General features: G+C 48.0%; 1 pseudogene; it reads right to left on the reverse strand.

The window, feature by feature from the left end:
- Positions 1 to 7,474: 7,474 nt before the first annotated feature.
- On the reverse strand, positions 7,475 to 7,593 carry LOC141141711 (5S ribosomal RNA; annotated as a pseudogene).
- Positions 7,594 to 13,669: the final 6,076 nt, after the last annotated feature.

Here is a 13,669-nt window from a genome sequence, read left to right on the forward strand (position 1 = left end):
GCAATTGTGGTGACTGTGCAAATACATTGGGCAATTGCTGTCCAGAATAATCTAATGCCCGGACACTCCCAAAACACATGCAGGAACGTGGCAGGGTCAGATGTACAGCGCCAACATTGTGAGGAGTGTGAAGGATAGATCTTATGTAACCATTGAGGTGTGAGATATACTCTATAAAGAATCTTAAGTTGGATTAATCTGTCTCTGGCTGATACCAAGCTTTGCATAGGATAGTCCCAAACATCCTCCCAGTCTTCGGAATCTAACTCAGGGACTTCCTCCTGCCAGTGCGACAATAGTTTGTCGAGGCCAACGTGAACGGAGGGTTGATGAGACATATATTGAAGAGAGTGGTTTTCCCAGACTATCCCCCCGTAGCATAGCTTCAGTTCTGGACAAGGTTAAGGTTATGGGCTGATTGCCAAATTGCGTCTGAAAAGCATGCCTCAACTGAAGGAACCTAAATAGATATGAATTGGGGACAGTGTATTTTGTCTTGAGGGAGTCGAAAGTCTGGAGCACACCCCCCTCACAGATTTGACTAAGATATTTTATCCCTTTAGAAGCCCACACAGTGGGGTCAGGAATCAAGAAAAATTGCTTTAGGGAGGGGTTATGCCATAGAGGCGTATGGAGTAAGTAGATGAGGGCCCCGGATGTTGGAGTTGCCATGCCTTAATGACGGCAGTCATAGATAGGGTGAGAAGGAGCGATGTTAAACCACCTCTGTAAAGTATATTGCCTAGTGCTTCATAAGAGCCAAGCTGTGCAGCCTCAAGCACCACGGCAGCATTAGTCTCATAAGCTACCAACCAGTTGTGGGCCTGAGTGAGCAGAGCTGCAAGGTAATATGTAAATAAATTCAGACATGCTAATCCACCCTCGGTCCATGGCCTTTGCAAGACCATCAGCCGAAACCTAGGCCTTTGAGTGCCCCAAAAAAATGAGGTCATTGCAGACTCAAATTGCCTAAAGTATTTCCTAGGGATCCACAGTGGGGCAAGGTGGAGGATATACAGTATAGAGGGTAGTAACTTCATTTTGAAAAGATTAATCCATCCCACTAGTGAGAGGGGGGAGTGGGACCACGCTGATAAGCGTTGCTTCCTTAGATTTAATAGCGGTAGTAAATTTAGGGTCACATAGTTGGATGCTTTTGGGGAAATCACTACCCCCAAATATCTGGCAGAAGCAGTCCACTTGAGGGGCAAATCTGGGTCGGCCCTGGCCTCAGCCTCCCTATCTATGGGCAGGATCAGAGATTTGTCCCAGTTGACTTTTAACCCTGTCAGGGGGGAATAAAAGGAGAGTAACGCCAGTGCCTCTTTAAGGGAGGGTCCAGGGTCTTTTAAAAAAAGAGGACCATGTCATCCGCATAAAGTGCTACTTTTTCTGTGATGGTACCTGCTTGAATGCCTTCAATGAGGGGAGAGTTACGTATGGCTTGCGCTATGGGTTCCATGACAAGCGCGAACAGCGCCGGGGACAACGGGCACCCCTGTCTGGTCCCTCTGCTAATGGGAAACTCCTCTGATAACTCACCTCCCAGTTTAATTTTTCCCATGGGGGTTTTGTTTAGGATCTTGATCCAGTTACGAAATCGTGGACCAAAACCCATGACTTCCAACACGGCCGACATGTATGCCCAATCTATCGAATCAAAAGCTTTCGCTATGTCGAGCATAACCAGAACTCTAGAGGCTAAATCGTCAGGGGGGAGCTGCAAGTGAGTGAGAACTCTGCGTAGATTAATGTCAGTTGATTTCCCGGGGATAAAGTTTGATCAATACTAAACCAAATATGGTAAGATTTTGGTCAGTCTTGTTGCTAGCACTTTAGGGTCGAGACTTTAAGATTGTAATTTAAAAGGGAAATCGGCCTTTAAGAGGCACAGTACCTGGGGTCTTTCCCTGACTTGGGTATGAGTATGATATGTGCCTGATACATGGATGGGGGTAGGGACTGGGACTCGTAGCTTTCTGAGAAGACCTTGCACAGCCTGGGAGCTAAGTGTTCAATTTGTAATTTATACTAATCTCCTGGTAACACGTCAGGTCTGGGAGATTAATTAGGGGGAGAAGAGTTAACTGCTTTAATTATTTCGTGGATAAAAATTTCTGCATCTAGTGAGGCAGCCTCCTCATCAGACAGGGTCGACAAGGAAACAGTGCACAGTGTCAAGCAGGGATGATCTGGGGAGGGGCCCCCGGTGATATAAGGATTGAAAAAAAAAACTTTCGAACTCATGTAATATGTCGCCGGTGTTGATTATAGATTCTCCCGCGTCCGACAGTAGTTCGGAAACTACCGTCAGACATCGGGAGTTCGCTGGAAGGTTTGCAAGCAATCTTCCATTTTTGTCCCTAGACTCAAACAGCCTGCCAGCCTGTAAGGCAGCATCGGCATGAGTGAGGGAGGTGAGGTGAAGTTCCAGGTCCCTACGAGCCTGTGCAAGTGAAGAGTAGTTGTCCCCAATGGGGAGGACACAAACTTAGAAGCTGCATTCAACTCGGCCTGCTCCAGTACGGGACAACTGTGAGTTATATTCGACCATTGCATTTTTAATGGCTGAGATAAATTGACCATGGGTGAAGGCCTTAAAGGCATCCCACACCAATTGAGGGGATACAGTGAAGTCTTTCACCTTCCAGAAGAGAGGACCCGAGTCCTGCAGCAGCTCCTGTACCCTCCCGTTATTAACCCATTTAGAATCCAAGCGCCAGACGCCTGGGGATCTACCCATTCCCAATCGCACCATAATTTCCATCGGGGAATGGTCCGAGATGCCAGCCGGCAAATAGGAAGCACCCCGAATGGCAGATAGCATAAAAGTCTCGAGCCAAACACCAAATCAATGCGGGAGCCAGAGTTGTGTGAGGCAGAGTAATGAGAAAAATGGTCTAAAGGGAATTTGTATCTCCAAATCTCTGTTAAGTCCAAAGTGTGTGCCCAGGACTCCAGGTCTAGACAGGATGCCTGCTGAGGATTGGCAGAATCCAAGTCCGTCTGCAAGACCGCATTGAAGTCTCCAGCCCAAATAACGCTAGAGAGCTGTAATGGTGCCAACTTCTCCTGGATGGTGTACAGTATGCCAGGAGAAAAGGGCGGGGGGATATAAACATTGACCAATGCGTATTTCACAGTACCTATTTCCAGAACTAAGATGATGTATCTGCCTCCCGGATCAAAACATACCTGTATCACCTTGTAAGCAAGATATTTATGTAGAAGAATGGCGACCCCCCTGGCATAACTAGAGTACGTAGTGTGAAACGCTTGTTGCACCCATACTCTATTGAGGGAGAGAATATTATTCACCAGGAGGTGCGTCTCCTGTAAAAAGGAAATATGTGGTTTGTGGGATTTGAGGAATTTAAACATGAGCGCTCTTTTTACTTTATTATTGAAACCCCTTATGTTCCAAGAAACTAGTTTTAACTCCATGGGGATGCCCTAAAAGAAGGTATGTAGGTGGGGACGGGGTACTGAGATATATAGGAGGGGCCCTGAAACCCGAATGAGGGAAAGGGGACCCGCCCTCCAGGGAAGTCACCACACCTCCATGGATAACAGCAAGTAGTGAAGTAGCCTCGATGAGGACACTCCAGCTATTGAGGAGAAAAGTTAAGCAAAGCAGTTGGTTACCAAAAAACATTAAACTAGTGAACATATTAAACATAGTAAACATATTGAACTCCCTACCGACTAGCGACCCCAACAGCTATGCCAGTCGATTTGATACCCGTAACTGACTAAACTTTAGTCTTCCCCGAAGAACTCCGTAGTGCGGCGGCAGTAGCCGCTGAAGCTTCTTTAGGAAGGCAAAACTCGGGGGGTTAAGAGCGTAACCTAATACTTAACTAGCAAGGTAGCTCCAATCATAAAGGAACCTAAAAAGAGGGTGTATACCATAACTAGGAATATAATGACTGCTTCCTTCCAGAGCCCAGTAAAGAAGACTTGTCCAGTCAAGCCAAGGGGCGAAAGTAGCAGCCCTGGTGGGCCAACCCAACAACCCCAAGGGACCGTTGGGGTGTCTTTATGAGGGTAACCAGGAGTCAGCCCTGGACAGGATGGGTGTAAGGTAAGCAGCTAACTTGAGACGAGGAGCTGGGTACAAAGCATTCAAAATAATGGATCTTCAAGTTAAAGACATGTCCCATAGCGATACCTAAAGGCGATTCATAACATTGAATTAGTGGGGCTTGTTCATCCCAAGGTATTTAACCAGTCACCCCCGTCAGTCGGGGAGTCGAAGAAACAGACAGCCATTATGCGGGACCCTAAGGCGGCTAGGGTACATCATGCTGTATTTAATGTTAGTTTCACGCAGGCGCCTACGACGTTGTTAAAGGTTTTCTGCTTGCATTGCAGCTCAGCTGAGAAATCTGTAAACAGTAGGATGGAGGCGCCGCCATGTTGAAGTGTGGGGTGTCTGCAGGCCTCAGAAAGAATCCTGTTGCGATCTCTGAAGTTAAGAAAATGAACAAGGAAGGGTCTGGGATTTCCTCCCGGGATAGCTCGCCCTGTAAGTACCCGGTGGGCACGCTCCACAACATAGGTTGGGGAGACCTCAGCAAAGCCTAGCAAGTTCTTAAAGAACCCCTCTGCAAATTCAGCTGGTCGATCGCCCTCTGGGAAACCCAGGACATGGACATTGTTACGTCTCGCCCCATTTTCTGCGTCATCAGATTTAGTGACAAGCATTTGTATTTTGAGTTGTAGGTCAGCTATGGTATTAGTGTGAGTTGCCATGAGGTCCTCTGTGGTGGATATTCTGGATTCTGTTTCAGTCAGCCAACCCCTGATTTTATCTAGATTGTTTCTTATGAAATTGTATTCTTCCGTGAGACGATCTATTCTCATAAGCATGGACGTTTTGCTGTTTTCAATGGCCCCCAGGATCACTGCAGTACCATCTTGTGTGGATGGGGGGGGGGGGGGCAGGAAGAGCTGCGTTCAGGGAAGTCCCAGGCTCCATATCTAGATTGGATAGTAGGGCTTGCAGTCTTCCGACGAGAGAGGCGTCAGTATGTGTAGCTGGGATGGGCGGATGGCTCGGCGTGGTTTTGTTTACCCCCTTGTTTTTAGGGCCCATTGGTTTGGGGGGGAGAGGAGCACTTCACAGAGCTGGGCCATTCACCCCAATCCACACCATCTTTTACTGTCTCTGTGCAAAGAAAGGCGCTAGCATGGGAGGTACTGTGGTTCAAGTGTCAGAGAGCAAGCTAGGCCAGGGGTCTCAGGGAGTCACTCCACACATGTAGCCTACAGTCACACTCAGGATGTCAGGAGTCAGAGGCACCAACCACCCGCACTGCTGTTCCTACATGAACCAGCCGTGTCCCCAGGGAGGCAGGAGTGGTAAAAGGGAGCCAGGAGAGCAGCGTGGACTCACCTCTCTCAATCCACAGTGCCGATTGCAGGCCAGGTGAATAAGATGGTGGCGGGTTGTGGGAGTACAGAGGGCCACGGCCTATGCTACAGCTGCTCCACGCACAAGTCCTCAGTGGCAGAAGGACTGGAGGATGAAGCTCTTGCCCAGCAACAGTCAGCAGGGGGTGTGGAGTCCACCGCGGCCACGGATGGGCCTGATAACGGCCGCCGTGGACTAGGTCGCAACCACGATGCCCGCTGGAGAGGCCGCCGCTCAGGAGACATCCACCTGGGGGGATGCTCCGCAGCCAGCTGAGTGGGATGAGCTCTGTGGCGGTGTCCCTGGGTGTGTAGGGTGGACAGATGAAGAAGGATGGGCCGGCGCTGGATGGCAGCCGCCGCAGACTAGACCGCAACCACGATGCTCACCTAGGAGGCCGCCTCACAGGAAATAATCACTTGGGGGGATGCACGGCAGCCAGCTGAGTGGGATGACCTGTGTGCTGATGGCCCTGGACGTTTAGGCAGTCAGATGGAGCAGGATTAAGTTAGGATGCTCTGGAGCTCCTCTCTGACACGTCCGCCACGGTTCACATCAGGTCACGCCCCCCAGCAGTCGCCTTGAAGTAGACTTTGACTGCTCTCACCACATCAAGAGAATGTAATGATTTTTCTTCCATAGAACAGGGTTCTGGAAAAATGAAGGTAGAACAATATCCTGGTTTAGATAAAAACCTGATATTACCTTTGGTAAAAAGTTAGGATGAGGACGCAATACTACCTTATCCTTGTGAACAATAAAAATATAGCTCTTTACAAGAAAGAGCAGCCAATACTTATACCCTTCTTGCAGCAGATATGGTTACCAGAAAAAAAAAGTTACCTTGTCAAAAGGGAATATGTTGTATCGGCCCAAAAAAAAAAAAAAGGCTGTTTCGTAATGCTGACAAAACTAAATTCAAGTCCCAAGGGTTCAGGGGTTACCTAATCGGAGATTAAGCCAAGTTACCCCCTGAATAAAGTTACAAACCAAAGAATGCGAAGCAAGTGGTCGTTGAAATAATACCGATAAGGCCGAGACCTGTTCTTAGAAAGCACTCAAGGCCAGCCATCTGCAGAAAGTCAAGGATTCTACCTTTGACCTATTTCCTGGGGGGGAACTTCTGGTTTCACACCAGGAGACATATGTTTCCCAGACTCCATAATAAATAATTATGGAGGCCGGCTCCCTTGCATTAACCAAGGTAGAAACTACTGAACCCGACAGCCCACGCTTCTTTAGATTGTGGATCTCAATAGCCAGACCGTTAAATTTAGTGTTTGTAAAGTAGGATGGAACACCGGACCCGGTGAGTGAAGGTCTGGCCGTGATGGTAGGGTCCATGGGTCCCCTACTGCCATCTTTACGATCTCTGCATACCAAGATTTCCTAGGCACCAAAAGAATCAACGACTTCCCTTCCTGCTTGATCCTGCGAAGAAGTCATGGACGCAGGTGAATAGCAAGGCATCTGTTCCGCATGCTAGCGGATCCTTTGTTCTTGACACAAAGTTGTCGATTTCTTTCTCGAACCTGGACGCAAACATCTGTCTGGGATCCCCTATTTTTGACATATTGACAGGAAGATATCGGGGTGAAGGAACCATTCTCCTGGGAACAACTGCTGGTGACTCAAGTAGTCTGCCTGCCAATTTTCTATTCCTGGAATGAAGACTGCCGATAGGCAAAGTACATTGTTTTCTGCCCAAATTAGGATATGATTCACCTTTCTTTGGGCCGCACAACTTCTTGTGCCCCCTTGGTGATTAGTATAGGCCATTGCTGTGGCATTGTCAGATTGAACCCTGGCAGGAGAATACCGTAAACTGAACGTTCAGGCCCTCAGGACCAAGAGCTCTGCCTGAATTTCTAAAATGTTAATGGGCAAGGCCATTTCTGATCTGGGCCACTTCTCTTGGACAGTTGCCTCTTCCAGGACTGTTCCCCAACCTAAACAAAAAAGGTTGGCATATGTTACCACTTCCCAGGTAACTGAAGGAAGTATTTCCCCTTAGTAGATTTTTGGATATTAACCATAAACTGAGGCTCCGGCGCACCCAGCCTACAGCACCTAGTATTTCCAGGTGGTCTCTCATCCCGGTACTAACCAGGCGCGACCCTGCTCAGCCTCCAAGATCAGACGAGATCGGGCGCTATCAGGGTGATGTGGTCATAAGCTTTGGAGCCAGACACATTGGGAATGTAGAGCTTGAACCCTTTGTTCCAAGCCGATATGATACTGTTTTGCAGCAGTCTCGCATGAAACTGAGCATAAGGAATGGCCTTGAATGAAGCCACCATCTTTCCCAACAACCTCATGCAAAGTTGATGTCAGGAGCCAGGGAGCGTCTCCGCTCGCCGGGCTCCAGCGCGCATGCGCGGGGGATTGGCACTTCGCCGTACACCCGTCCGCGGCCTGATGGTGCGGCGCGTGCGGGTGCACGGCGGGTCTCGGGTGCGCACCGTCGCCCGTGCGGGTGCCCGGTAGCGCGTCACACTGACGCGCTCGCCGGGCAGGGAGACTATATCTGACGGCTCCAGCACCCAGTCGGGTTGCTGGTTTGTTGTCAGCTCTCCCTGCTCCCTGTACCTGTCAAAACTCTTCTGATACCTGCTTGCTGGAATACCGAACCTTTGGCCTGTCTATTACTATTCTTCCGGATTATCCCTAGTTACTTGCCTGATCTGTGTACCGAACCCTGGACTGTTTAACTACTACTCTGCTGGTCTGCCCTAGTTACTTGCCTGATCTGTGTACCGAACCCTGGACTGTTTAACTATTACTCTGCCGGACTGCCCTGATTACCTGTCTGAGCTGTGTACCAAACCTTGGCCTGTTTAACCACTGCACCGCTGGACTCCTTGATACCCTGATCACTGCCTGCTAAATAACTAACCTCTGCTTATCTTTCCAGTCCTGCCTCTGCTCTCCGGTCTCTCCTGTGACCCTCAGGACACCCGCTTCCAGTTTTGGAACCTACCATCTACCGGAAGCCCGTGCCTCCGCGTGCCCCCAGCTTCCTGTACCCATTTCAGGGGTCTGGGTGCGCGTGGTCGCAAGGGGAGCCGCTCTCGGCATCTCGGCCTCGGTGAGTATAGTCTCGTGACAGTTGAATAGAAGAAATTCATCTTGCTTCGACCACCTAAATCAGTTCCTTTGTGGCTCTGATCTTTGCCTGGGGTAAGAATACCCTTTTCTGGGTGTACGTATGATCGGACCCAAGTATTTTAGCCTTCTTCATGGTTTTAAAGTAGATTTCTCCTAGGTTGAGAATCCGACCTAGATATTCCAGGTAGTTGAATGTGGTGACCATAATTTGGTCTAAGCGGGCTACCGACTGGTCTATCAACAACAGATCGACTAGGTAAACCATAATCGTTATACCTTGGCCCCTTAATCTGGCTAGAAGAGGGGCCAGAACCTTTGTAAAACACTTAAGGTACAGTAGCTGGACCGGAAAGCAGAGCTACACACTGAAAAAGAAGATTTTCCACCTTGAAAAGTAGATATTACTAGTGAGTGAGGAAATAGCCATATGGAGGTATGCATCTTTGATGTTGATAGACGCCTGTAGTTCTCCTCCTTGTAGGATAGAGATAACCGATTTGGATCGACTCCATACGAAAAAAGCGGTTATATTTAGGAATTGAATTTAGATTTTTGAGATCCAGAATGTCCATGCGGATTTGGCACCGTGAAAAAAAGAGGTGTGAATCAAACCCCAACCTCTGTTCTTACATGGGGGACCCCCATGATCACTTTTTTCTTTTTCTCTCTCTCATAGCAACTATTGCAAACATAAAGCTGCCTCCTGGGCCTAACCTTGAACACCGGTTTAAACTGGTCTCTCAATGATTAAGCAATTACTGTCAGTGCAGGCTGAGACACTCAATCTGCCAGAGGAAAAAAAAAGTGTTTTTATTTATTTTTTTCAATAGGAATTCTATCTTTTTATCTGTTGGATCCCTAAGCATTTGAGCATTGTCTGCCGGATAAGACAAACTTATTCACAGAGGATATAGCAGCGTATCACCAAAACCTCTTTCATGCTCTTCTTTGCTCTTATCTCTGACAATTTTGCAGCCAGCATGAATGGAGTTTTTTCTTTTCTTTTTAAAAAAATGCACTTCCGCGTTGGAGGACGCCAACGCTGCGCTAAGCCTCGCCGTCGCATCGCGCCCCCCTCCTTTCTTTTTCAAAAAAAGAGTTCTCCCACGAAAACACGGGTCTCAGATCCGATGGGATCGGCTGAGTGAGGGAGGGATGGCGTGGAGGAGACCTGGAAGCATCCGCCGTGTAGGGGCGGTGAAAGAAAACGGTATTGCCAATCGTTTTTAGTTCTCCCTTATACTCAGCCCCTGAAGAAGGGAAGAGTTCAGCTCAGGTGGGGGTGTCTGGAGGAAGCAAAACCCCCCCAAACTTACCGGAGGTCTGCCTGCTAGCCAGAGGAAAAAAGTCTGCTGCTTCTGTGACACAGCGTGATCTCTGAGCAAAGCATGAGAAGGTACGTGCTCCATACAGCCCCCAGTGGTGACACTTAGGCATGACAACATTTACTTTAAAGGAGACATTTCATAAGAAAATGTAAAAATTCTTTGGAAAAACGCCACTTACTTTTCCCGCCGCAAGGTTTTCTGTGGTAAAACCAATAGACCCAATCTTCACCCTTCACGGTGGGTTCCATTAACAAACCTTCAGGAACCGGGGACCCTCGGGGATCCCACAATTCTGGACCTGTAAAAAGCACCCCGCCAGTAGCCTTAATACCAAAAGTGCTGGATCCCGGGGTCCAGCTCTCTAAAAAGTGAGAAGTGTTACAGGCAAAACCTTGTTTCTTCCGATACGAGGCCCGGGTACCATTCAATTTGGCCTAAAAGACACTTTGAATGGATCCGGCTGCATAGCTAGCCCCAGCAAGGATTGATCTAGAGGAGCTCAGCACAGCACATCTTCACTCGTGACCAACACCTTAGACACTGGCGAAAAAAACAGATACTCCCAGTAGTGGGAGGGGTTATATAGGCAACTTCCTGTTTAGGGTGTGCCAGTGTCCAGCACCTAAAGGTAGACTATAACCCACATAGTAATTACTATGGCTGTGTCCCGTGATGTACGATTAAAAAATACCTGTTAGGGGACTGGATGAATAATTGGACCACCTATACGGTTATTGTTTTCTCCAACTGGAAGTTGGAAACTAAATGAACGATGCAGTTGTGTGGACAGAGTCTGGCACGGTTGCGCTATTTTTGAATTGTGACAGCGGGTTCAGGGAGAGGATCCCCGCCCGCTGTCAGAGTGAGGTGGGGATTGGTGGGAGCGGCTGCAGGAGATGGAACATGTTACACGTGCCTCTGTTTTTACTGTCCGTGTGTAAAAGGCTATGTTTAGCATAAAGAACATTTCAGTTTGTGCCCAAGACAACTGGATCACACTACAAATGCAATGGGCTTTTCTCACATACCTCTTACAGACAAAAGCATACTTTGAGTACCACTGATCGGGGGGTGCAATACTCTGCAGGCTCCTTAAAAAAATCCAGAGAGGAGAGAAGACATCTCACCATAAGTTGCACCAACACTACACTGACACAGTACACGTAGGTACACTTGTCACCCCCCAATCGCCCACCCCAGTTAACCCCTTCACTGCCTGTCAGTGTCACCCAGTGCAGTGTTCATATTTTTCTTTGATCACTACTGGTGTCATTTGTGACAATAATCAGTGTTAGGGTACTTAGTAGTAGGCCCAGATAAGTCTAGGAAGCCCCCCCCTAATAAAGGTTTAACCCCTTGATCACCCCATCACCAGTGATCACCGTATCAGTGTCACGGGTGATGCTGGTTAGTTATTTTTATTATAGCGTCAGGGCACCCACCGTATATTACCTAATAAAAGGTTTAACCCTCTGACCACCCGGCGTGTGATATCAGTTTTTAGCGTCAGTTAGGGTCTGCGTCGCCCCAGGCAGCGTCAGATTAGTGGAAGTAGCGCTAACGCCCACGCATCATACACCTCCCTTAGTAGTATAGTGTCTGAACGGATCAATATCTTTGATCTGATCAGAACTATATAAGCGTCCCCAATAGTTTGTGGTTCCCAAAAATGCGGCGTTAGCGGGATCAGCCCAGATACCTGCTAGCACCTGTTAGCCCCTCTGCCCAGCCCAGCCCACTCAAGTGCAGTATCAATCGATCACTGTCACTTACAAAACACTAAACACTTAACTGCAGCATTTGCAGAGTCAGGCCTGATCCCTGCAAACACTAACAGTTTTTTTGGTAGCAATTGAAGCAGTCACTGACAGTCAGGTCCTCTTTTTTCCTGTGAGTCGCACTAGTGTACCAGTAAATTTAGAGGCCAAAATGTCCAATCGAAGGTACACTAGTGAAGAGGCCTACACGTTTCTGAGCCTGACAGATGAGAGTGAAGAGGAAGTCACCCATCTGTCAGATTCAGGCTCAGAATACGAACCGGTAGAGAGCAGCGGCACCCTGACAGATAGCTCTGGCGACGGAGTAGTGGTCCCTGCCCAGGTCAGGCATACCCGACCCTGTTCTTCTGCTGTTGTTGAGGTGCAAGAACCGCAGGGCTTTCGTATGGAGCAGAGAGCCAGTACTAGTGCCGCTCATCCTTCTGGTGAACTGGCAAGCACCAGCGGCCTAGTACACCCTGGTCATACATCCAGCACTGCAGTAACACGTGGTGAAGTGGCGAGTCCCATAAGTACAGTTCAAGCTGGTGAAGTGGCTAGCACAAATAGAGTCCCGCAGCCACCAAGAAGACAAACACGGGCCTGTCGAGCCCATAGTGCCCTTCCTTCTGCATTTGCCAATCCGAATTGGGAGCCCACCACTTCTGCAGCACCCATACTTCCCCCATTCACTGACCAACCTGTAATTCAGGTGGAAACAGTTGATTTTACGTCATTTGATTTTTGTTCACTGTTTTTCAGGGAAGATCTCTTATAGATCTGTTGTGGACCAAAGCAATTTGTATGCTGGTCAATTCATCGGCGCTAAAGCCCAGTTGGCCCTTGCCAGAGATTGGAAACCTATTACGGTTTCCAAATTTAAGACCTTCCTGGGCCTATCCCTCCTCAGGGGCATAGTTAAAAAAAGCGAGTTACAGTCATATTGGTCCACTGACCCATTTCACCATATGCCTGTGTTCTCTGCCTCCATGACCAGGACACGATACGAGCAGATCTTGCGGTTCATGCATTTCAATGACAATGAACTCTGTCATCCTCAGGGTGACCCTGGATTTGATCGGCTCTACAAAATTTGGCCCCTCGTAAACCACTTCAACCAACAGTTTGCAGCCTTGTTTACTCCCGATCAAGTTGTCTGCGTTGATGAGTCCCTGATTAAGTTTTCTGGCTGCTTGTCTAACAGTATCTTCCCAGCAAGCATGCCAGATATGGGGTCAAGATGTATAAGCTCAGGGCAACAGGCTATACATATAGTTTTATGGTTTACGAGGGAAAAGATAGTCACGAAGAGCCGGAAAACTGCCCAGATTACATAGGGAGCGCTGGTAAGATTGTGTGGGACTTAGTGTCACCCTTATTCGGAAAGGGGTACCACTTGTATGTGGACATTACTTGTGCCACTTTTTTTTTTTTTAATTCTCTTTATTGATTTTTAAACGATTTACAAAAACAGAACCTTGGGGCATTCCCCGGCTCAAAAAGTACCATGTAAATCGGTACCTAACAACAGGTTATCTGCCTAAAACAGTGCTGTTATTGACAGAAAAACAGATAAAATACAAAACAAAAACTAAAAAAACTAAAAAACGAAACAAAAACTAGATATCACACTTGTGCCACTTTTTAGTCACCTTTTTGATAATGGAATTGGCGCATGTGGCACCATGCGATCTAATAGCTGTGGCTTCCCCCAAAGGCTTGTAGAATCCCGACTTAGACGGGGGAGAGAGCCTGCTTGAAGTGTAATAATCTGTTAGCAGTGAAATGGAGGGATTCACGGAATTTCAAATTTCCACAGCGAATAGTGTTGTTGAGAAAACCCTCTGTGTCCACGAATACAACCTTAATATGGGAGGGGTGGACCTCAATGACACTTGTTGTTGTCGCCCTACCTAAATGCCCGGTGCTGGTACAAAAAAGTGTCTGTATACTTAATTCAATTGGCTCTGCTGAACGCTTTTGTGCTATACAAAGCTCCAGGATGGACTGGAAGAGATCGTCACAGCCCTTCTGTTTCCAGACGGTGCTATGGCCCACCT

This window comes from Aquarana catesbeiana, linkage group LG04, assembly GCF_042186555.1.
Source record: "Aquarana catesbeiana isolate 2022-GZ linkage group LG04, ASM4218655v1, whole genome shotgun sequence".
Classification (NCBI taxonomy): Eukaryota; Metazoa; Chordata; class Amphibia; order Anura; family Ranidae; genus Aquarana; species Aquarana catesbeiana.